The sequence below is a fragment of the Dipodomys ordii genome, unplaced genomic scaffold, assembly GCF_000151885.1.
Source record: "Dipodomys ordii isolate 6190 unplaced genomic scaffold, Dord_2.0 Scaffold4, whole genome shotgun sequence".
NCBI classification, from domain to species: Eukaryota; Metazoa; Chordata; class Mammalia; order Rodentia; family Heteromyidae; genus Dipodomys; species Dipodomys ordii.
Window position 1 is genome coordinate 4256362 of NW_012267220.1, and position 26263 is coordinate 4282624.

A 26263-nucleotide genomic window follows, 5' to 3' on the forward strand; every position below is an offset into this window, starting at 1 on the left:
TTATCAAGGTGATGTACAAAGGGGTTAACTCTCGGCCTGGGCACTGGCCCTCAGCTCTTCAGCTCAAGGCTAGTGCTCTACCACTTGAGCTACAGCAACACTTCCAGTTTTCTAGTGGTTTATTGGAGATAAGAGTTTCATGGGCTTTTCTGCCTCGGCTGGCTTTGAACCGTGATCCTCAGATCTCAGCCTCCTGAGTAGCTAGGATTAGAGGCGTGAGCCACCGGCGCCCGGCTTATGAAAAGTAATAAAGATATTTCTTGTAAACTTGTTACCTCGTCCCTCATTTTTATCCTATTTTCTCTGTCCTTATTACCCCCTCATAACATCCCATTTTAAAAATATTTTCAATACCAACGAAAACCAACTCTAGTTACCTTTGTCAATGTTGCAATGACATAACGCACTCACTTGGACCACAGATACTTTATCTTTTTTTTTGTCATTTTTATTGTAAAAATACTGTAAGGAGGAGTTACAGTTACATGAGTAAGGTAATGAGTACATTTCCTATCGAGCATTGTTGCCTCCTCCTTTGTTTTTCCTTCCCATCCCTTCCCTCCCACCTTTACAACTACCACCCCTTCCCCCCCTGCCCCCCCGCCGAAGTTGAAAAGTTTGCTTTCAACATAGTGTCTTGTACATCTCATTGTTACAATGGGTCAACCTGGATCCCTATTTAAGCATTTTATTTTTTCACTTCCCCTCCCCGAATTAGAGAAGTGTATATACAAGATGCGGTGCACAGACATCAAATACAGTGAAAACAGGGGTTATACCTTGAGGGAGGAACATACAAAGAAACAACAATATCACATGGTACATTATAAATATGTTGGAAACAATAGCAAGGAAGAAAAAAATGTATGTGTCCCTATCTTGGGGTTCATTTCTTTTAACATCATCCTATATGGTCATATGTATATAGCTGTACTTTAATGTCCTTCATCATGAAAGAGCTTAGAAAATAAAATGTTATTTCTATAAAATGTTAGATATAAGTAAATGCTAGAATATTACTACAAAATCTTCATTATGCTACCTATGTGCACATGGCATGCACTGATCCAACCTAGCCTCTCTTGCCTTTCCAACCTCCAGTAATCTGTGCTGGATATTTAGGATATTGTTTTCTCTATTATATTCCAAATACGAGAGAGGGCATATGATGGCTATTACTCTTTGTCTAGATTATTGCAATTATTGCAATTAAAACAATACTGTTCAATTTCAGAAGTTTTGTTGCAAGTGGTAGAATTTCCATAATACTTTATGTATATATGCATGTGCATATGCCACATTTTTTTGGGGGGGAGGTCTGGTCGTGGGGCCTGAACTCTGGGCCTGGGCGCTGTCCCTCAGCTCTTCAGCTCAAGGCTAGTGCTCTATCACTTGAGCCACAGCACCACTTCTGGTTTTTTCTTTTTGCTTATGTGGTGCTGAGGAATCGAACACAGGGCCTCATGCATGCAAGGCAAGCGCTCTACCATTGAGCCACCTTCCCAGCCCCATGCACCACATCTTCTTTATCCATTCATCTGTTAAATTTTTTATTAAAGTTCTTTTCCTTACATTTTATTGTGGTAATGGGTACATTTCCTCACCCCCTCTCTCATTCTCTCTCAGTTTTTTTAGTAGAAATTACATTGTTGGTAGCATAAAAACTACAAACATCTCACACTATAAATACAGATGCTTAAGATTTCCTTCTTGAAATCTCAACAGTGACATAACAAAATTCCTCTTGCTGAGGCAAATGGTGTGGAATCAATCCTGTTCCCGAAAGGGGCCTGGCACAATTTCCTCAGATATTCACTGCGGTTCTGTCTTTTTCATTTTCCTGTCTGTTGTTCCATCTTGCGTTGCTTTATCCCACTTTCTCTCCATCTTGCAGCTAAACTCCCCCCTGGAAAGACTGTATTTTAGGTTATGGAGGCATTGTTGCTTTCTTAATCCTAATCTTGAATAACTTTCAGATTAATCTGTTTCTGGAGACCTAACAACTCTTAGCAGTTTTTTTTTTAAATTTCCTATCAGTAAAGTGTAATCAGCATTTCAAACCATTTAACTTTTGAGTCTCATTTTATTTGTGATGTAGGATTGCCCTCACTCTTCGGCCAGAATTCTTGATGGTAGTTTTTATTTTTTGGCCAGAGTTCATTTTGTGCCAATGTTGTTCACATGTAAAATAGACTTAAAATAATTCCATGAAATTTGTATTAGCATCTGAATTGTAGGGGTAAGAAAACTTTAGTGCCAATATGATGTTTCTTCTAGGATGTATAAAACTCGTAACTAATAAAGCTAGAATTTAAATAGAGCCTATTGGGCAATGTCTAAAAGAATTGTTACTAAAGAATTGTTTTTCCTAGGTTTCAGATGAAAATGAGAGAGAATAATACTGTCTCCTGGTAATGCTTTCATCTTGAAAGTTATTCAGCACAACCTCTATGCTATCTACTGAATCTGATCTTTCACCTTTTACTATATTAAAGCACTATCATTTTAGAGCAACAGAAAAGGTAGCATTTTGAATGTTCTTTATTTTCTTCCATCTATGCTTAACTATTTAGAAAATATTCTCTCTGTTTTATTGTTAAGTTGCTGCTTTTCATAGTCTCCTAGTCAGGGACATTGTATCTTTGGACCTGTTGCTATGACAATACATCTTTTCCCAAATAGTCTGTTTCTCACAACTCAATACTGGACTCTAGTATTCTACTTCAATCTTTCATCATTCTTTCTGTTTGTCCAGGCATCCTTGGTTAGACTGCTGTCAGTCCTTTCTACCGAGATTCTTGTCCATAAAAATGTACTTAAAAGGCATTTTTATTGTTGCTATCACTAGAATTCTTAAGCAAATTCTCAAAGCAAAACACCTCCTTTCACATAGTCTGGATATTCTGCATACACTCAGCAGCCTAGAATTTTCTATTGTTAATGTTTTAAAGACTGAATGGACATCAGGAAATATTAATGACCTGGCTTTTGCCCATATCCAAGTGTGACTATTCACATAGCACACAATTTATTGGGCACAGTCTCTGAATACTTGAAATAGGTACTGGTCAATTACATGGCCTATATACTAGGTACATGAAGTCTGGTGCAAAGATTGAAGTTCAAAGCCAGTTCAAGAAGAAAACTCAGCAAGATTTCATGCCCAAAATAATGAACAAAAGTCTTGGTTGGAGGTATGACCCAGGTGGTAGAGCACCAGTTGAGAAAACAAGCCAAACAAGTAAGCAAGTACAAGGCCCAGAGTTTGGACCATAATACTGGAAACCATCAAACAATGAGCATTACTTTATGCCAACCTCACCATCATTATTGCTTTAGAAAGCTTGTCTTTTTCTACAAAGAGATGAGCATAGCTACACATTATAAAGTTAAAGTAAGTCTAACTCTTTTTTGAAATGCATCATCATGTGAAAGGGACTATCTATGAGGTCACTGATCTTGTATTTATTCAAATCTTTCTCCCTTAGTGGGTGAAAGTAAAGGTTGGTATACTGTTAATTATGGATAGTAACATTGGCTGGTCTAATGGCTGTGGTGTATTATACCATGCAAATATCAACTTAATATACCTATTTCAAATTTTACTTTAAGAGGATCTGTGCAAGGAATTTATTTCCTTTTTTGTATGTTTATTTAACGTAAAAATGTTGTACAGAGGGTTTATAGTTACATGAGCAAGGTAATGAGTACATTTCCTATTGAGCATTCTTGCCTCCTCCTAAACTCCCAAGTGTTGAAAGGAAAAAAAGGAAAAACAACAACAACAACAACACGAAGTAAAGGGTTGAAACAAACATTAATAACAGAAACAAGCTTAATGAAAACTGAGAAAGCGTTGACACTTTTCAGAAGTACTCATTAAAGATGAATGTTAAGAATACAGATCCATTTCCTTCTTAAGCCTGGGGAGGGGCAAGTGTTCATTTAAATTCCACTAGCATGATGGTTTCATATCTTAACGATGATTTCTTACCATGTAAATATAAACAGTTAAACTAAAAACATTCTTAAGTAACAAAATTGTGGAAGTGTAATAGATCATGAGCAAATGAACTGATTAGATACTTCTCAAAAGGAAAATATGCCCAATATCTTTGGCAATAATGAAATTGCAAATTAAAGTGATACTAAGATTCTACCTCATTCCCATTAGTATGGCTAGAAAGCAACAAATGTTAGTAAAGATGCAGAACATAAGGAACACTTATACACTGTTGGTGACAATGTGAATTTGTGTAACAACTATGGAAACTAGTCGGAGGTTTCCTTAAAAATTAAAATTAGGACTGACTTATGATTAAGGTCTACTCGTGGGCATTTATCCAAAATCGTGAAAGATAGAATTAATAGAGGCACCTGTGTGTATACTCCTGTTCTTTGCAACACTAGTCTCAATAGTCAAATTATGGAAACAACTAAGATGTCCTACAATTAATGAAAGGATCAAGGAAATATGATTTGTATATATAAGAGAATATTACCAAACTATAAAGAAGAATAAATTTTGTCATTTTCAGGAAAATGGACAGACTGACAGACTAGCATATTAAATAAAGTAACTAGGCTCAAAAGAACAAAGAACACATTTTCCCTAAATGTGACTGTTAGGCCTAAAATACACAAACACACACACACATAAAAATCACACACAAATGCATATAGATACACAAATATATACACACAAACATGTACCTAAAGAACACACAATGCATGTATACATATATAATCGATTTGACTAAAGTATGGTTCGTGCATTGTGTGAGTCACTATGATGAAACCCCTTTGAGTTATTCACATGCACTTTAGCAAAAATGAATACTAAGAAGTTTGAACCATGTTTTCTCTAGTATAGACATTAGTGGAAGACCACAGAAATGGAGGAGGGGAGAAGAAGGTGAATGAATACAAAATAGTTTATATACATGTGTGAAAATGGGACAAGGCAACTTGATAAGACTGATTTGGGAAAAGGAAGAATATAGAATGGAGACTTGTATAGGGGTAATTATGATCAAAAGCCTTGTATACATAAATAAACATGTCAAAATGAAACCTCCCTTAATTCAGATGAATTTATAAACAATAAGGGAGTAGGAACAACAGAAAGGGGAGACAAAGGACTGGGGGGAAACCCATGCAACAGCGGTATTCACAAGACAATATGCTGGAAGTGATCTGTACAGCTTGGGGGCAATGGGGGAGGGAAAGAAGGAGAAAAATGAGGGAGGGGGTAACAAGTTTGACAAGGAACGTACTTAGGCCTTATTTCTGTAACCCCTCTGTACATCACCTTGACAATAAAAAAATGAAAGCTACCTTTTCCAACTAATTGGTGTCAAGAAAAATTCAAAGTGTAAATTGGAATATTCAAAGATAGGAAGATGTTACAAAAAAAATAACAGCATAGAAATGTGCAAAAGACCACCCTCCAACTCTTTTGGAGGAGACATTTAACTTGTAATTCTATTCCTATGTTAATAAACAAGCTTTTACAGAGGGGATGATAGTGAGGAGTGGGCTCAATTGATCAAAGTGTGTTTGTTATGGAAACATATGTTGGAACTGAAAACAATAAATAATAGAGAAAAGTCACCAAAAAGAAAAGGCAGACTGCAGTCAGAGAACAACCCCAGGCTGATTGCAGGCCTGCCCATTGAGCGGTTCCTGATGGCTAAAAGAAGAAAATCAGATCATCATCACGGAGAGGAACAGAGAGCTTCCACATAAGAATCAGACATAGGTAAATTATCCTTTGTGTGATTGTTAAGGAAACGTACATTCAGGAAAAGAATACCAAAGGCAGAGCACAAATTGCAAAGGTGGAGGAAAAAGACATACTCTCCAATCAGTTGAAGGAGATGCCCGGGAGCTCAGAGGGGAAGAGTCGATTCCAAGAATTGAACACAAATGAAGAAACTGGTAGAGTTGATCATTTTAAGTTAGCTATGACAGTAACAATAAGAATGGAAAAAAATGACTGATTTCCCAAGGACATGAGGTACATGAGGTGTAACTCATGAAAAATAATGAAACTTCGAAGGTCAAAGATCAAGGTTAAAACTGTTCTAAAATCCCAATTCTTGCTCCTTATAAGGGGAGAGGAAAATAATTATATTTCTATGACAGCTGCCTGTAACCATATAAAGGAAATCACAAAGTAAAAGAGATTTCACAATTTCTCTCCTAAGAAAAAGAAAACAACACAAAACGCACTAAATACAAGTTAATACCTGAAGGGGCAGGTAAAGAGAAGGAAAAGCAAAAGAAATGAAAAGAAATAGAAAGTACAAAATACAATGGTAAGAATATATGAAGCAAGTTACAAGGAATGAAAGGTAGATAATTTTAGGTAGGGTTTATAAATCTATGCATTCTTGAAAAAAGACTGAAAAAATAATGAAAATAAAGAGCTTCAGAAAGAAAGGAATTGAAGACAACAAGTGTCAGATGAATTTAATGAAAAGAACAGGAGATATATCACTATTAAGAGGAGTTCAAATCCACAGATAAAGGTAGAAAGCAGAGGCCTTGATTGGTTCAGGTATTCTTCCCATGCATAACTATAGAAACAAACAGCACCTGATAATCACCTCACTGGTTTCTGTGTGACTCAGTGGTAATGCACTTGTCTAGCATGTATCAGTATCTGGCTTCACCACACACACATACACACACACACACAAACACATACACACACACACAATCATTCTTTTCTACTCCATCATCATTTTTCTCATGGCTGAATATTCTTTAAATGGTAATTTATATTACTTTCCCAAGTTTCAAGTCCTGTTATTATTTAAATCTCAAATTTATCTAATAGTTATGCAACTTATTGAAATGACTGCATGTTACACATCATTGCAATTATATATGCAAAGATTCAACTTTATTCATGAATTGGAAAACATACATGCATGAAAATCAGTTTGCTGTTATTTCCTGAGCATTATAATAGTTAATCATGGGAATTTTTTGTTGTGCCACGTTTATTTATCCTACTCTAGCAAATACAAAAAGATGCCTTTCTCTTTGGATTTCATCTACTAATGTGAAATGTTCTTAAATGATTAGAGAGGTCTGTAGCAAACACAAAGTAAAAACATTAAGGAAACAAAGACTAAATTGGACATTCACGGTAATCAAAAACCAGACAAACTGAGAGTAACAGTTACATTGCAATGTCCAAAAGTCCGAGAAAAAAATTGCAACATCACAAAATACATATCTAAATGCATTTACCAAATTGTCTCTAAGCTTGTGTAGTCTTTTTTTCTTTTTTCTCTTTTTTAAAATAAGTTTTTTATTGTGAAAATACTGTACAGAGGGGTTACAGTTACATGAGCAAGGTATATTTCTTTTTTTTTTTTTTCCAGTCATGGGGCTTGAACTCTGGGCTTGGGCGCTACCCCTCAGCTCTTCAGCTCAAGACTAGCGCTCTACCACTTGAGCCACAGCGCCACTTCTGTTTTTCTGGTGGTTTATTGGAGATAAGAGTCTCATGGACTTTCCTGCCTGGGCTAGCTTTGAACCATGATCCTCAGATCTCAGCCTCCTGAGTAGCTATGATTACAGACCTGAGCCACCGATGCAGGTTATGATTACATTTCTTATCAAGCATTGTTGCCTCCTCCTTTGTTTTTCCCCTACCATCCCTTCCCTTCCATGTCCACAACTACACTCCCCCCCATCCCCAAATTGTAAAGTTCGTTTTTCAGCACACTGTCCCCTTCATCTCATTCTTTCACACAAAAATTTGCTGTGACTAGTAACTGCAACATGAATTTTAAAAATCTTTTTAATGATTTAGCATTATAGTGTCATGTGTATTCTTTTTATCCCAATAACAGTCCACTTCACTTAATTCTCCACCCTGGAGCCAAAGGCAGAACTAGGTTTCTAGGGATTTTAAAAACAAACAAAAAAAACCCCAACTTATCAGATGCTGTCATGGAAGGTAGTGCAAGTGAGCAGCATAGAAAAAAGAGCTAAAGCTAGGTAGTTAATTATGCTTTTGACAGCCAATTTTGTGGTGCTAAATGTTATTAAGTGTAGCTGGAAATCTTTGAAGTGACTTTCTTAGCTTCAAACCTTAATATCACTTCAGTAATATTATATAATACGTACCTACATTCACTCTGACCCCCTATACCAGAGTGGAGTAGTCTGCACTCTTAGCAGATTCTGATGCAACTGCTAGAATACTTTATTTTGTGCTAAACATATCTGTGTCTATGTGTGTATACACACCTGTGCTACTGTAACTTTCGTGTTCAGAATATCCTATCTATTATACTGTCTATTATACTGTCTATTATACTGAGAAAGTAAAATTAATGGAAGTGTTCATAGAATTTCATTCTATTAGGTAACCCCAGTGAAAAAGAATGATTGTTTGCCATTCCTTTAGCTGTGTCTCTTTTTCTTTCTCAATATATCAGTCTCTATTCAAAATTCTCCCAACTTTGCAACGTTAACAGTTTCTTTCATAAACTAGGGCTGCTGGTTTTGATTTCCGTACCCCTTGTCTTGTATGTAAGCTTATCTATTTGGGGGAGCATGAGGGGAAGTCTAGAAATATTGGGACCAAAGTAGAACAAACCCAGCAGTAATAGTCACTAGACACTATGTTGAAAATTAACTATACAACTTGTGGCTGATGGTGAGTCAGGCGAGAAACACTGTGAGAAAATAGGAAAGAGGTAACACTGTTCAAAAAAAGAAATGCACTCATTCCCTGACTTATACAACCCCTCTGTACATCAACTTTACAATAAAATTTAAATAAATAACTAAATAGGGTATTTCCAGCAAGTGTTGTTATGTGTAGAAGTCTATTAATATATACTAGTTTTCCTTTTCTAGTCTACCAGATATATAAAGATTGTCACACTAACCCATATCCTGTGTTTATATGTAGTATTTTTCCTTTCATTATGAAAGCATTACTTATGCTTTTGTAAGCTATAGAGTAAGTGCCAGAGGAATGTCTCAGGTGATATTGTACCTAGTCTGAAGCCTGGAATTCAATCCCAAGTCCTGACAAAAAATAAAATCAGTGGGAAAAATCTCTTCCTTCTCTTCCACAGTAATTCTGGCTATGATTCAATGAGGGTAGGTTAACTGTAATTCCTTGATAATGTCTCTAACGATGCTATTTCTTAATGTTTTTAATCTACAAATCAAAGTTAAGCCACTCTTGATAATATAAAAGTAGTGATTCTACAGTTTTGCAATCAGGTTGTCTGCTTAGGTTTCCCATATCCTAAATAAGGCATACGTTTAAAAGTAAACACTGAGTTAAAAGTTAGGTCATTTTGCATTTTGTGTGAAATGACTGGAATATTTCCAGACAATTAAGAAGCATTACATTTGGATAATATTACTGACAATCCCATTATAACTATTAAATTCTTACAAAATCTATTGGCATATGCCATGTAACTCTTCAAACAACTGATCAGTCATTGGACAGAGTTATTGCTATGCAAGAAGACGGCTTTTAGTCCACACCTATCATTTTCCCAAATAAATCCTCCTTCCTGGTGCTTGTATTTATTTGCTTGCTTTGTCTTTTTCCTTTTCCTATTTAAAAATAAAGGCAAACAGTTTCATTTGAAATCTTTTGAGAAGATGAATAGCATCAACCAATCATGAACACAGGGCTTGTAAGCCCAGCCATGTTTCCACTGAAAGCTGTGTCAATCTGCTACCCTTAGAAAGTCAAGAGACTGACACGTGCACACACAGAGAGAGAAATGAGCCAAAGGGCAGTGCAGAGCAGTGTGGGAAGTCGTGGTGATGGAGATGGTATTTATCTTGGTTGATGAGCTATTGAAGTGTATGACTGACTCCACCGAAATTTACCACACTGCACATTTAAAATCATTCCATCTTATGTTATGTAAATTATGCCTCAGTACAAACACAAGTTCATTTTGTTCAGTGGCACTCACAAAAGCAGTCTTTTAGAGTATAAAACTATGAAAACCTTTTCAACTATATGAGGGTAGGAAATGGAGAACTGTAAAACTGAGACAACACAAATTCTCCTATTAAAATTTTGGTACTAACAAGTAAATTTATTACCATTGATGAAAACTGCTGTCTAGTAAGGTAAACTATACATTTCCAACAGATAACATTAACCCAGAAAAGAAAAAAAAATGAGGACCAGAAAAATACAGCACTGCCTTTCCTTGCCTTCAAAACTATATTCAAATACTGTTGACAACCATCTAAAAAACTACTTTTATTTAATTACTGGCATGTAAATCTCTAAATAAGGAATGAGACTTTATATCGAACTGTACATTTAAAACTCACATTGATTCATAAAGTCAGTATTAATATCGGCTAATAGAGTTTTAATCAAATATTGTTTTCTATTTAAAATGTATTTATGAATGAAACCTTTGGAGTGGTTCTTAAACACAGCAGTGAGTGATGATTGCATGTTTAGCACTTCAATTGGAACGTGAACAGATTGTCTTAGCAAGCACTGAGCATAATTACCCTTGCAGGTAAGTAAGCCTTGTGGATGTCTCTTTGCTTTCAGCTTGTCATTTCTAATTCATGTCATTGCCTACAGAAAAGAACCAGTCCTTTGCAAAGTAATGATCTGACTGTTGTTAAATGAACCTTTCATTGACTGTCACCTACTTTGGTGCCACTAAATGAAAACCCTTATGTGATCCAGGCAACAAAATCAAATGACCTCTCATTTTCTGATGCTCAGAGCCCTTTCAACCTGTTTATTTGCTTAGAGATTCTAATCTGCCTTGTAACCTGATGCAAATAAAAATGCCAATTGTCTCTTTACCAAAGAACTGCATCTTTAGTCTGGATTTTTCAAATTAATTACTTGCCATATCTCCTAAGTTAATGCCACAAAGTATCTAACTTAGAAATCTGAAGACACAAGGGATTTTTATTAGCCAAAGTGTGTGTTCACATACTTAGCATAATCAGAAGATATTTATAATTCCTTACTTGATGGACAGCCAAATAGGCTCCAATGATATGTGACTAAACCATTATTGCATAATCCAATTTTAGGGCCTGCCTTGAAATCCTGTAAAATTACAAGAAATGGTTCATCATAACGAAAATGATGGAATAGTCAGAGCCTAATAACTAAGATGTTGATTTGATAAATATATTTTGATATGAGATATCCATCTTTCTGACCAAGATATCAATAAATAATACATTAAAAATCATATAATAGCAATGGAACTGAAACATGAAATACTAAAGAACTTTAAACTGATGGGAAAATATGTCCAAAAGAATATTGCTGTATAAGTCATTTCTCAACTTTTAAACTAAAACAGTTGATATGTTTGGAAAGTTATGCATGATGAGCTTTTACAATACCAACCTACAATCCATAGAAACTGAGATGTTTCCTTCTGTGATTAAAAAAAATGCTTGAATATATTCAGTGTTGAACATGGAAATCTAACTATTTTGAGAAATATTTTCCAAATTCTAATTACACTATCGCTTTCCCTACTTACACTATAAAGAATGACGTTGGACAACTGAGCTCATAAGATTATTCTGTATTGGGGAATGGATCTCTTTAAAATTAACATATAAGAGAAATATGATTTGAAGAAATGATCAAAAGAGCTCTTTGATTTTTTTTCCTAGCTGGTAATGGATGAGGGAGAAGATGAAGGAGAGATGGAAGAAAAGCAATGTCACTGTGTCTGGGTGTCCATTTCCCTTCTTCAGGCTCTAACACAACTTATCAGCAATGTTGGGAGGAGAGGCAGAATAGAGGGAAGCTAAGGTGGTGTGATTCCTGCCTCACTGGGCGGCAGGTGCACAGCGGCTAGTTCACACAACTTATCAGCAATGTTGGGAAGAGAGGCAGAATAGAGGGAAGCTAAGGTGGTGTGATTCCCGCCTCACTGGGCGGCAGGTGCACAGCGGCTAGTTCACACACGGTTCTGAACTACTCCCAGACAGGGACACATTCAAGCTACCTCTGTAAGACGGCTGGGCCTTCTGCTTAGAATTTAAAGGTTGCCTTCAGCTTGTCGGTAGCATAACCCCTGATGGATATGTCTTCAGGGCTGGCACTGAGCTGTCCTCTGAAGGGTGAGCTGCCCTCTTGCCCCCAATGCCAAAATGTAAGACCAATGGAATAGACAAAATCTAATAGATAAGTACTTATTTATACCCAGCACAGTCCGTTCTTCATTATGCCCTTCCCACCATGGACACAGACAGACACTCTCTTGCAAAAGAACAAGTGAATGAAATAAATGCTGAGCGACTTACCCCACCCCAATAGAATTCAGTGGAATTATTTTCTTCTTTTCTTATTTTGTAATTATTGAATTAAACTATAAAAAGACGACCAATTTGTAGCCTTCTGATTAAATCACTCAATAGAGATATTCTTCCTATGATCAGGATTTGGAAAATAAATAAATAACATAGACAAATTAAGGAGATTATATTTTTCATATATACAGGCTTCAACTGTTTATGCCATTAAAGCTAGCAATCAAAAACTTTAGATTTGTTGCCAACAACATCTATCAAATATTTTTGCAGGGCTGGGAAGGTGGCTCAGTGAGCGCTTGCCTTGCATGCCTGAGGCCCTGGGTTCAATTCCTCAGCATCACATAAGCAAAAAGAAAAAAAGGTGGAAGTGGCGCTGTGGCTCAAGTGGTAGAGTGCTAGCCTTGAGCTGAAGAGTTGAGGGACAGCGCCCAGGCCCAGAGTTCAGGCCCCACAACTGTCCGCCCCCAATATATATATATATATATATATTTGCAAAGCACAGGTTTTTAAGTTATCGTTATCTCTGTTGCTTCACCCAACACACACAAATAATCAATTAATGTAGACCTGGATTAATTAGCCACAATCTAGAGAAAGGAAGAAATATCTCGGTAAATATAGCCACTTGAATCGATAAGATTTAGTGCTAGAATCTGTCAGCTGTTCTATGTGCTCTGTGTCTCATGAGAAATTTCTCATATTGGGGATTTGGTCATCTTTATGAATAATCATGTACAACATCTTAGAAGAATTCCTAAAAATGGTAATGTAAGGGATGAAAAGCTTTTTGTTTCAGTTTTCTACCTACTGGAAGTTTTTTCAAAGACACAGAAAATAATCATTAAATTGATGCTTTCTGCCCAAAATAAACACTGGGTTCGGACCTCTGAACAATTTTGATCATTGATCCATATAGACACAATGCTATTGTATAATAGAGAATTATGAAAATCTCAAGTCAGTTTGGCTATTGAGGACAAAGTGTGAAAATACTAAAACATAAGAATTGCTATAAATTAAGGGGTAAGATAACGATAGCTTATGATAATGAGCTATTTTATACAAAAATGATTCATTAATTTGTTGATAATTCCTCTTGTCTGATAAACTTAATTTTTTTTTAATTTTCATTTGAAAATAAGTAACATTGATTGAGAGTTCATTTTTGCACTTGAGGTTTCTTAGGTGCAAGTTTTCTGGTTTTAATTTATGAAATAAAATAATTTCCTTTTCCAAAACGTGAGTTTTGAAACTGAGCTGAAGAAGATCAGAAAGGACCTTATATAATGTGGATTTTGCACAACTTTTCATCCTTGTATCACATATTTTTCTCTTTTAATTCTAATTAAATCCTAAAATTCTCCATTTTTTTCATGTTCTCTCTGCCTGGAAATTGACCACCCCCTCACCTTGAAAAAGTCTTAATTATTCTTGACATATTTTTGAGATGTCATTCTTCAGGAAAGTCTTCACCAACTCCCTCAGACAGAATAAATCATTTTCTTCTTATATAACCACATAACACCCTGAACAGTTTCTGCACAACATCCTGGAAAACTTTGAATATCATCTATTATGTAATGTGTCTTATTGAAATTTGTTAAAGTGTCAATGTAGATTCATACTTGAATTCATTTTCTTGTTACTTTTGTCAATGTTAGTATGTTAAAGACTATGTTGTTTGGCACATGCAACTTCATATCTTATGTTTCTTAGGGAATACTTTATTTATAAATTATACATATATTATTTTATTTTTTGTTGGCATACATGATCTACAATTATAAAAATCTACTGTTTTAGCTATTTTATTTTAAATAATATCAGTATTTGGAGTTTTGTTTACTTCATTGTAAATGTTGGGTGAATTATATCTCATTTATTATTCTTAAAATTAAATTTCTATTTCTTTTTGATTATTCCTTAAATCAGTGACCTATTCTGCTTAGTATTTTTAGTATTTTTGCTTTATTTCTACTTGTCCTATCTCTCATCCATCTTAAACATTTTGATATCACAAAGGGAATTGAACACTTGATTCATAATTATCACAATGCACACATTGACTAGAGCTATATGAAGAAGGACCAAGACTCAAATACTTTGGCAACTACTAAAAGCAGGGTACTTACCAGGTATGAAGGGTCACCTTCTTGGTAACTCTATATTTGTACTAGTTGTGGTCACCACATGTTACAACATCTGCCTTTCATGTTATGGCTTATCATCTTTTTTGCCCCTCATTCCTATTTTGGAACTGGTAATATACATCTTTTAACTAATTATAATGTATTATATTATCTTAAAAGAATTGCACAAAGGCTTTTGATTCAATGTGTAACTCTATGAGTATAAAGGATCTTGATTTAGTGTTGACATTTCCATGTAAGAATGAATATATATTATTTTAAACAAACATGTTAGAATCTTAGAAAAGATAAATCTTGTCTTTACATCAATGGAAATGTTGCTTGTGAAACAAGTATGGGGATTCATGGTGTCACAGGCTCAAGCAAGGATTCTTCTCTTCTTTGGCCATCTTTGTTAATGGGGTTACAATGTTGACCTCCTGACTTCCTTGAACATATAACTTCCCAAACTTACATGTGACCTCAGCAATATTGTTCTATGTGGACAGAATGTAGATATATGATCATACTTAGAAGATTGAGACATCCAGTCTTGAAAATATTTGCAGGAAAACAGCAAATGGTTGATGTGCTGGAATAATGAAGAAAGGACAAAAATTCCCTAGGGAACACCTACCCACCCTGCTACAAAACAACAGCTCACAAGGGTACTCTTCTAAGTAATAAAAATGCAAACTCCACAAACTTGAGTTAGTTCTACATTTTTTTCTAACAAAGCTATACTTTTCACTAGCTCTTCTCCAAACAGGGCTTGGATATCAGCAATATTTTTTTTGCGGGGGGATCGGTCGTAGGGTTTGAACTCTGAGCCTGGGCATTGTCCCTCAGCTCTTCAGTTCAAGGCAAGTGCTCTACCACTTGAACCACAGCACCACTTCTGGTTTTCTGGTGATTAATTGGAGATAAGAGTTTCATGGAGTTTCCTGCCCTAGCTGGCTTTGAACCAAGATCCTCAGATCTCAGCCTCCTGAGTAGCTAGGATGACAGGCGTGAGCAACCGACACCTGGCCCATCTGAACAATCTTTAATCAGTAGCTACTACCTACCTCTCCTTACCGTTTTCTAATATTTTAGTTCAGAATTTTTAGGCAAATAAAATGAGTCTCAGGACTTTTATGTCTAGAAACATAATTGATTAAATTTGCAAATGTGTTTTCTCGATTTGTCCAAATTCGCCACTTTTGTGTTGTGTTTTACTAGATTTTCTGAAATACATCTTCCAGAAGGCCTTTCAGAAGAGTGCTGATGGTGAAATATTTATAGAAGGCCTACAGTTGTCATTATTTTCTTTTGGCTAAGACAGCATTATAACTATTCGAGGCAACAACTGATGATGTTCTTCAACAAATTAGTGATGGCTCTGAATGAAGGAGGGAAAAAGACTGATCAACAGTCCAAACTTACAAGCCAGGAAGAAGCAAAACAAGAAATCCATTAAATGATATTATTATATTAGAATGGATTTCATTTGGGGGTGGAGAAGTTAGTTATAGGATGGGAAGATAAAGTGTCCAATTGTTACACATCATTTCATTCTGTAATTTAAATTTGTTCCATTAATTAGATAGATATTTCTTAACATAAAGATGTTATCAATGGAGCTCTAGATGCAAAAATGTAGGTGGTAATACTGTTTTGCACAGTCAACTGAGTATGAAGCTTTCTTAGTAAAAAAAAGTCAACATGAAAGTAAAAAATGAACGTCTGGATTTCCCTGCTGTTGGAGAAGATGTACAGGGGTCTAGCAGGTAAGAGGTGTCAGAGATTAGGCTCTTGAATTTTGCCTTCTTCATCTGTAAAATTATATAATGGGTTTTCCCAATTCTTAACATCATATAGCTTACCCTATATTATTCTCAGCAGATAGTATATGCTCTGTCAAAGCATGTTATTTGATTGCTTAGAACTTAGCAAAAGCATATGTGTGTATTTGGAGATAAAACACCCAAGCTTTATAAAGAAAGAAAACATGTTATTTTACTAAGAAACATGTCATTTCAATTGTATTAAATTATCACATGAAAATAAAAAGGCTCAGTAGGAAAGGTCCCAAATGAAGTATTTATGAATCTCCATTTTTGTATCCAATTCTACACATTGTATAGGTCCATTTTTAATTAGTCTTTGGAAAAAAATGCAAAAAAGCCCAGTCATTACCTTGTAAGATATTAATGACATTGGTTATTTTAATAGTTTTGGCTTGCTTTGCGTTTTTTGTTTCCTGCGAAAACTACATGCAAACATGAATTCTCCAATAATAAATAATGGCTTTATTTCGTAGTTGTTCATACTTAGCAGAGATACTCAGCAGGGTGCCCATTACTGCCTACTGGGATTTAATTTAACTCAGCGACAGGCAGGGTATATTAGTCATGATATTATGGCATTGTGAAACCACCATCATCAAAAACATGACTACTAGCTTAGGAGAGGCAATCAGGAATGCCAAGCATCAATATACGACTTCTTAAAACTAAATAAAACTATTGCCTACTGTCATGGCCACTTTTAAAAGCTGTTACCATGTTTAAACAAATGCTCATGGTAATGCATCTGGAAAAGCAAAAGACAATTTCAACTTTTAATTTAGGGCTTCATGTCTAAAAGCTGACCTAGCAATTTATGTCATTAGTTATTATTTTCAAGTGTTTACTGTAGGCTAAGGACAATTCTCAAAGTTGTACACATACTACTTAATCTTTTTAACTGACCTATAATGGAAACATTATTTCTGGTTTGCAGATAAGCAAATGAAAGGTATATTGGATGAGCAGAAGCCCTGAAAATTGAAAATACTCTGCTTACTCATGGCTCATAAATCTTCTCAGTCTCCTGCATAGCAAGTCTTAGAATGAGTCTTAGCAGAATAGTACACAGTACTAAAATATACATAACAGTATGCTAATGGACTATTCCTTGCCTGCCTCTGATGCAGCAACTGGAAAGTTCCAAAATGTTGATTCAAGTTTAAGGTGAATTTAGAGTAGCTATTATCAGTAAATTGCATTGTTCTCCATTTAAATTTACCAGATGAAGATGATCCTCCATAAAATGATAATATGCTCATTTTCTTCTGATAGCTGCATGTCAAATTCATCTGTTGCTTTAGCCTGTTTCATCTTGCTGAATATAAATGATCAAAGTTACCGTATTCAAAATACTGGACTTCAATATTCCATTGTATTCAGAAGAAATATCTATTATATAATAAAATAAATAATAATAATAATAGCTATTGCTTTTTTCTTTTCTTTTTTTTTTGCTTTTTTCTTAAGATGGCTTAAAGTAAGTGATAACATTCAGAAAGACTTCAAATGTAGAAATGAAAACATTTTTGGATTCTTAGGACATTGTGAATCTCTCCTAAATTCTAGATAGATGTTTATGTGTTCTGTTAGACAGGTTTTTCCCCTAAGGATAAAATACCTGTTAGGAACAGCTGAAGAGAGAAAATACTGCTGTGGTTCATGATTTCAGAAGCTACAACCCAGGGTCATGTGACTATACAAGGCCTCGTGATAAGGCAGATCATGTGGAGCATGATTAGTGTGGAGCAGATGGCTCAGTTCATGGAGGTCTGGTGAGAGAGAGAGACAGAGAGACAGAGAGACAGACAGAGATGGGTAGGGGCTACACACAAAATGCCCTTCAAAGGAATGTCCAGAGTCTTCTACTGCCTCCAACTAGACCCCATATCCTCAAGTCTTTGTGGCCTCCCAAAATAATGCCCCATTTGTGCACCAGGCTTCAACTCCTAATACTGCTGGGTCTGTTTCAGACTACAACAGTAACAAGAATATTCCATCTAGGAATAGAAACAAAGTAACATCATATGTACATATGATGTTATATAAATATATGATGTATATATATATGTGTGTGTGTACAGGATGTATATAGGATGTATATATATGATGCATACATATGTGTACATATATGTATACATATGATATACATATGATCTGTATATGACCTGTATACATTTGATGTATACATATATAAGTATATATGATGCATATATAAATGTGTATAGTTATATGCGTGTACATATGTAACATCATATATACACATGATGTTACACATATATATATACTGTATTTACATGTATGCAACTATACACATTTATATGTGTATATCTATATTTTTATTTTTACCCATTTCTCATGTATATAACTGTACTTATATGTATATAACTATACATATTTATAAGTGTATAACTATTTTTATTTTTACCCATTCCTCATGTGGAGAAAATCACTTCTGAAAAAAATAAACTTAGAAATTAAGGATGAAGTTTGAATGTAAACATTACAAGTTTTCAAAGATGAAGAAAAAGAGAGGAGAAAAGGAAAGAAAAAGAAGAAAGGAAGGAGAAAGGCAGAAGAGAAAGAAGGCAGGAAGGTTGGTTCAGCATATAAAGTAAGTTGTCTTCCCCGTGGACGACACATAATTGACAGAAGGTCATTCTGTATTTCTCTGTGTGAGATACGGCGTATCTTTTGTTCAGTAGAATGATGGATAGACGACGATAAGGTTAAAAATCAGTTTGAAGTCAACTTAACCATTTAATTAAAAACAGGATGAAAGATGGAGGGAATTAAATTGGCAGCATAATGATGACTCAGTTTCTATCAGCTTAGGAAGACTGAAGTCATGTCCTGTGACTAAAACTATACCATTTATAAGTGCACTGTCAAAAACAGGTTTTTGAATAAAGATAAAATATGGTCTGTGGCCATATTTATGTTTAGAATTTTAATTCAACTTTAATCATCACTGCTTTACCTAGGACAACACTGCTGTTTAATACATCTCTAAGTAAAATCACACACACACATTGTGCCAATATGTTAAAAATCATTTTTAGGTAAAAATTAAAAGTCAGCATGCTTGTATAAAAGTTAATTTAACTCTGTTAAACAGTATTTTATCAACTGATGATCTGCATGCAGGTATACTTTGAATATTTACGTTAACATTTACCTTCTAGAGTGAGTTTAAAAACTAAGAAAAGTCTTAAAGGGAATATTTAGGGAATAAGTCTATTAACGTTAATATTCAGATCAGTTCCAAATATGAAAAATATAAATACAAAATGTTTCAGTAAATGTTAAAGTATAAGAGAGACACAAAGAGATACAGAGAAAAAGAGAGAAAAAGAGCATTTCATAGATATGATCTAAAGTTCATCCCTGTATTTCCCATTATGAGTTACTGAATGAATTGCTCTTTGTGAAGATGGAGAATCAAGATCTGAAGCTACAATTGGATGACAACATCTAGTAACAAAAAGTGGAATGTCAACTAACTCAGGAGCAGTGTGGAGCTAACTTGCCTTTTTGTTGGTGGAGATACTTGTTTTGCTTTACGCTTTCCATTGTTTTTATATGGTTATCACGATGTCTAATAAGTGTGAATTCACATTTAGACTGAACAACAATGTCAGAAAATGGGATGAACTGTCATGATAAACACATAAAATAATAGAAGACGTGACAGAAAACAATTATATCATACAGTGTGAAGGAGAAGTTGCACCTGCCAGCTTAGCAGAAATTCCTGTGGACCTATCTTTTCTTAAGCACAGGAAGATGAACGTGCTTCAGCTTAATACTCTTTCATGAATTAAACCATAAACCCTTGGTGTGCAAGTTCACCACTGCTCTACAACCCCCAAAACCACTTGTAATTACTGTAATCCTAGTAATTAATTTTCCTTTTTCTCTCTCTGCCAGGGAAAGGAGATTCTTCCTAGTATTCTAGCCATAACCTCTACCTATCTTTATTAAACTGAATGGTCAACCTCATTTTAAAAGGTTAGACATCCTGCTTTAGAAAGCTACTGTCATGGCTAGCTCACAGATGTAAACTCATATCTACTTCGAAGAGCTCCCAAAGTACTGTTTCTCACCTAGTGTCTGCAAATCCATCTGGGTTTGTGTACCATCTCTTCCAATTCATGCCTCAGCCCATGAAAAGTCAATTCTTCACTGTAGCTTAAATAAAAACTTGAAAGATAAAAATTACACTTGACCTGCTGAATGTAATTCTCAATAAAGTAACTCTTCTTTCATTTTAGTAGTTTAAAATGTAATTCAAGACTCCTTAATGTAACTTGACAAAACAAATAAAGACATTTATATACCAAAATTTCTCTGGTATGTAGTTACCCATTGACAGAAACTATGGGACACATAAATTACTTCAACTATGTAAGTGCTGTTTAATATGCTTTTATGATGTATCAACATGCATTTCTTAGTTTACTAAAAAAATCACTTGGCTTCACAAATCCCTTTGCCAGATTTTCTTCTTAATTCTACATTAAATGAAATCCAAAATTAGCATTTCTCCTCTCTTATTTTTTGCCCCATGTCTTACTTGACCTTATTTATTTACAGTCTTGCTATCATCTTGTATCAAGTCACTGTTTAAAAAAAATACCTTTCAGTCCTACTGTAAGTCAGATACAAAAGAGAAATGAAAGTTAAACATTTTTCTACTGATACTATTCTTTGGGATCTTTTTAGAAGGTTATTTAGAAGGCTTTTGGCAAAGTGTTCTGTGCTTTCAAAACGTTGTTTGGAGTCTGTAAAATGATCCACTCTTAAATTGTGTTTGCTTTTTCTCCTTCTCTCACCATGAGGAAAATATCCGGGTAGGGGCTGAATAGTCGTGTAAGTCATACACAGCCTGCAGTGTTCTACATGCGATGAGAATCAATATCGCTTTCTGAATTTTTATCATTTCATATTTTTGATGATGTTAGATGGATCTGAGAGATAGATGCTGTGTGGCCATTTGTTATGCCAACAAATAAAGGAGCATTTGGGAAGATTTGTACTGCTTGATTGGCTGCGATTTTATTCTCGGAGATCACCTCGCATGTATGTGGCTCTCTGGATGAAATTTTGGAGCTCAGTCCTTATTTGAGTCTTCCTCTCTCAAACAGCTGAGCCATAATCAGGTCGTAATGTAGGCTGAAGACTTAGATTTATAAATCATGTACTACTTATTTAAAAAAAAAACAACTTGGGAAACTGAGCGCTTGAGGCTTGCTGTTTACTTTCACCTCCTTGAGGCAAGAAAAAAAAATTAGTGTGTGGTTCATATAAACTATCCAGGTCAAAGCTTTCCCAATTAACGAAGTGATTGTATGGATTGGCTTGTTGCTTTCAGGATTCAAGGTTCCAAAGTGCTTCTTTACAGAGGTGAGAGGCAATAGAGGAAGTCACAGAGATAACAACTCACCTAAGAGAACTTGACTTTGACCTTGGAAGGAAATCTGGTTCATAGCAACTGTTGAGTTTGATGTAGCTTCATTGTATTAAGGATTTCCCTGGACTTGTCTTGAGGTGTAATTATATAAAAGGCACTTTTGTTTTATGAAAAGGTCAAAGATCTTCCAAGTACTTACATCTTTCTGTTTGATTTTGTTTTGAAGCTAACAATATGATAACAGGATCAGTTACCAAAACAAATAAACAAAACACCAAAGCATCCCAAAAAACCCATGTAATAAAGCTGCTGAGAAAATGCTATTCCAGCTGCTATCGACTTGACTTGTAGAATATTTGGCATAAATGACAGTTATCTTGTGGTCTTGGAAAAGACAAAGTTCACAAGCATATCCTGTTCAAGCTCAGAGACAAAAGTGCACAGAAAAGTGACTTCTTATAATAAACCTGGGATGCAAACTAATTGTATAAGGGATTCCCTCCACCCCTACTTCAGCTTACCCAACTTTAAAATGATATTCTAGTTACAAATTTATAGGCAGTCAGGATATCTTTCTGTTGGATGTAAAAGAAATTGGCTAAGATAACTTAGTCAAAGAACACCAGAAAATTTAAAAGAATCTTTAAGTTTCAGATCACTTCAGATGGACCTGTATGCAAATGGTGGTCACATTTAGACTTCTTTGCTTTATCTCTTAGTAGTGGTCTTCGATGTTTGGTGTCTGTGCCATGGTTACTCTGATCACCTACATGCTCATGCCATATCCACTGGTAATACTTGAATAAGAGAGCTCCATATTCCTGTAATGTCACTTGCACATCCAAAATTAAATTATAGTTTTCATCTTGTGCTATCTTTAATCTCTAAGAAGAGCCAAAAGCATACCTATTGCTCAGACTTGCTACTCATGAGGCCATCTTAGGTTTAGAGCTCTCATCATCCAGTGGAAAATTTGTAATAAAACAGCAGAGTGTGGCATGCATTTTACTGCCAAAAAAAGTAAATAAAAAGTGGTTGAACAAAAATATGCATCCATTGCACACATATTCTTTATACAAATTGTCAATAACATTACATCTGTTACATTAGAAGTAATCATTGATACATGGCAATTTAAGTAGAGAAATGCTATGCATTATTCTGTGATTGTCATTGCAGTGGCTTTTGTGTTTAGGTGATAGAATACAATTAAGCATTATAGGAATTATCCAGACAATTAAAAAATAATACTGATTGTATTCTTTTCCCAGAACTATCACAACTCAATACTGAAAACCAAGTGGCTTCAACAGAGATATATTCTCTCCAATTCTTCGAGGCCAGAAGGTTGAGATGAGAGCATCAGCCATCTTGGCTCCTTCCTGAGGACTAAGCTGAGCATTGGTTCCATGTTTCTCTCCTTACCAGTGGTGGTTGGACACCCTTGGTGTTCTTGGCTTAAGTCTTCCAAGTTCCAATCTCTGTCTCCTTTACAGTGGCTTCTCTGAAAGTGTTTGTCATTTCTCTTCTTACAAGGATGTCACTTTTAAGGGCCTAGAGCTCTCCCAATCTTAACTTAATCATATCTACAATGGTTTCCATTTCAATGAAGGTCACATTAAAAATGTATATAAGGTCTGAGAATTTAATACAGACTTTTGAGGGCCACAATGCACTCCATAACCCTGAAATTTACCCATTAAGGGAGAGAGTAATACTTAAAAGGCAGATTCTTATTCTCATGAAAATGTCATTTCTAAAATTAACACGTAGCAGATTTTTACATAACACTCCCATACTCTTCCCCACACCTACAATATTACTATTTTCTTCCTAATATTTTCGCTGTAATAAGAAAACATAATTTAGCACATTATAGCTATTGTTTTGAATGAAACTGTACCCCTTAAATGAGAGAACATTTTATTTTACCTTTACTCATTTCTTCTTCAGTAGTCATCCATTAGGCAGGCAGATCTGTCTGTGACACATCATTCTCCTGCTCTCCCAAGAATGTTAGCATTTCCTGTAAGGTACATCTTCTGACAAAATGTCCTCTCCATTTTGTTTGTTTAAGTAAGTCTGTTTCTCTTTCACTTTTGAGGGATGATTTCATAGAGACAGACTTCTAGCATGGTGGGTTTTGTTTTTAATTTGGTTTTATTTTGGGGTCTTTCCTTAAACACTAATAGTCTGTATTCTGTTACTGTTTGCATGATTTCAGAGATATCTTCCTCAATTATTATCTGTGATCATATGTGGAAAATACATTCATTTTCCTTCTGGCATCTTTAGGTATTTTTATTTTTAATTTGCTTTTTTTCAGCTTGAAATAATAAGCTCTCTGGAATCCATCTTTCTTTGGATTATGTTCTCTGATCTTCCTGAATCAGTGTTTGGAGTCTGACATTAGTGTTTGGAAACTCCCAGTCATTATTCTTTTTAATATTGATTAAAATTTGTATATAGTTTTTGACATTCTTGCATATCTAGTTTTAATTCAATTCATTGACAGATAGTTACAAAAAATGAGTATGATATAGATTTAAGTAAGAGGAAAGCTGATTATTGAAACTAAAGTTCAAACAACAGAGTTCTTGCTGGGAAGTAGAAACAAACATTCACAAACCATCACAAAATGGAAAAATGGAAAATGGAGATTGCAAACTGGAAAAAGTTAAACATTTAATTATGGCTGTATTACAGGGAATGCAATGTTTGTGATAGAGCAAATTTTTGTATATTAATATGGATATCAATAGCTGAATGTGTTTTGATGAACTATGACCTCAATTAACAAGGAACACTAAGTCTCACACATCAAAGAACACGTGTATCGTAAAAGCAAGTATATTTGATTATTGGTATAGTGAAGTTTAGAAGCAGAATGAGAGATGCATTTGTAATCGTAAGTAACATCTTCATCAGAAAGGCTGAATTTATAGTTGATAGGTATATTTTCCATAAAATTAACTTCAGGTACCAATTAAGAAGTAGTTTAAAATGAGATAATCATATAAATAATTTGAGTTACACTAAATAAAACAAATCAGGAACTTTTGCCTTTGAAGATAAAGTCCAATACTTTCTGGGGTCAAACAGCATGAGTTCATATTGATCATTAGGAGGAAACATTTGCATCCAACATTCAGTAGTTTTGCTTTCTAGCCAAAATGGATGCCTACCTCTGGCTCCTAAATCATACTATGAACTTTCTAATCTGAGTCACCAAAAATATATTCTATATGAATGTACAGTTTGAATGGCTGTTTTGCCAAAGTTTTCAAAGTCTAATGTTGATCTTAATTCAAAAACGTTATAAAAATTAGGTGCTAAAACCAGAAATGGTAGTACAAAACTTATAATCTCAATTGCTCAAGAGGTAAAAGAAAAGGATGGTAAATCAAAGCCAGCCAGGGCAAAGTTAGCCATCTTAGCAAGAGATGCTAGGTCCAATCTTATTGCCGCACTGCAAAGCTAGATTCTAACTTTGGCAACCAGACTACATTTCTTTATTGTAGGCATTTTCTGACTTGTCCTCCATTGGGATTGTGTTATGTTTACCTGTTTTCCGTGATCATTTCAACTAAATCAGAAGCGTTTGTAACAAATGAAAATGAGAAAAGTAGAAGTAAATTTTCAGTTCTGTATGCTTTCTTGAGCAAGTTATAAAATGTATATCAAAGTGACAGAAGTTTTCTTAGATAGAACAAACATGCGAGAATTCTCTGAAATTTACATTATTTTGGGTTCTCTTTAAATAATTAGCACTAGCCAGCAGAAGCGTATGTACTTAACTATATTTTTTTACCAGCTAGAATTTTATAACAAACATTGCTGTGAGAGATTTCACAATTGGCTCTTAAGTAATCTATGGATATAAGGAGGGAGATAATAGATAGGATATCTTGCAAGAATAAAAGTAACCTGAGGGGCTGGGAAGGTGGTTCAGTGGTAGAGTGCTTGCCTTGCATGCATGAGGCCCTGGGTTCGTTTTCTCAGCATCACATAAGCAAAAAGAAAAAAGCCGGAAGTGGTGCTGTGGCTCAAGTGGTAGAGTACTAACCTTTAGCTGAAGAGCTGAGGGACAGTGCCCAGGCCCAGAGTTCAGGCCCCACAACTGGACCCCCCCAAAAAAACCACCTGAATTTCTGTTATTTTTAACAGAAATATATTTTTAAATATATGTCAGAAGCTACTGGAGTTGCCTAATCTATACCATTATGTAATATGTCTATCATGCAGATGATAGGAAAACTGGATGATCTTGACAACTGAATTAAACTAAAAGTACTTAGAAGCTTCAACAAGTTATAAGTGACTAAAGTTTTCTCCATAGAAATTATCTAAGAGAAAAATACTTTCACCCAGTGGATGATACATCATAAACTTATAATTTCATATATGGAGTTTTTTTCAGTATTTGCAATGCTCATTACTGCCTGTGCTGTATTAACAAAGTTTGTGATAAATGTATTTTTTCTTAAATCACTGAACACCTCCAAAGTGAATCTGATCGATCATTTGCTCTATAAATTTGATTCATACTTCTGTGATGCACTTTTGTGCAT

General features: G+C 35.0%; 1 protein-coding gene across 9 annotated transcripts in view; it reads right to left on the minus strand.

Moving 5' to 3' along the window:
• Nucleotides 1-26263, minus strand: part of Spock3 (sparc/osteonectin, cwcv and kazal-like domains proteoglycan (testican) 3) — a 244174-nt gene that overhangs the window by 107776 nt on the left and 110135 nt on the right. The window lies entirely within an intron of this gene.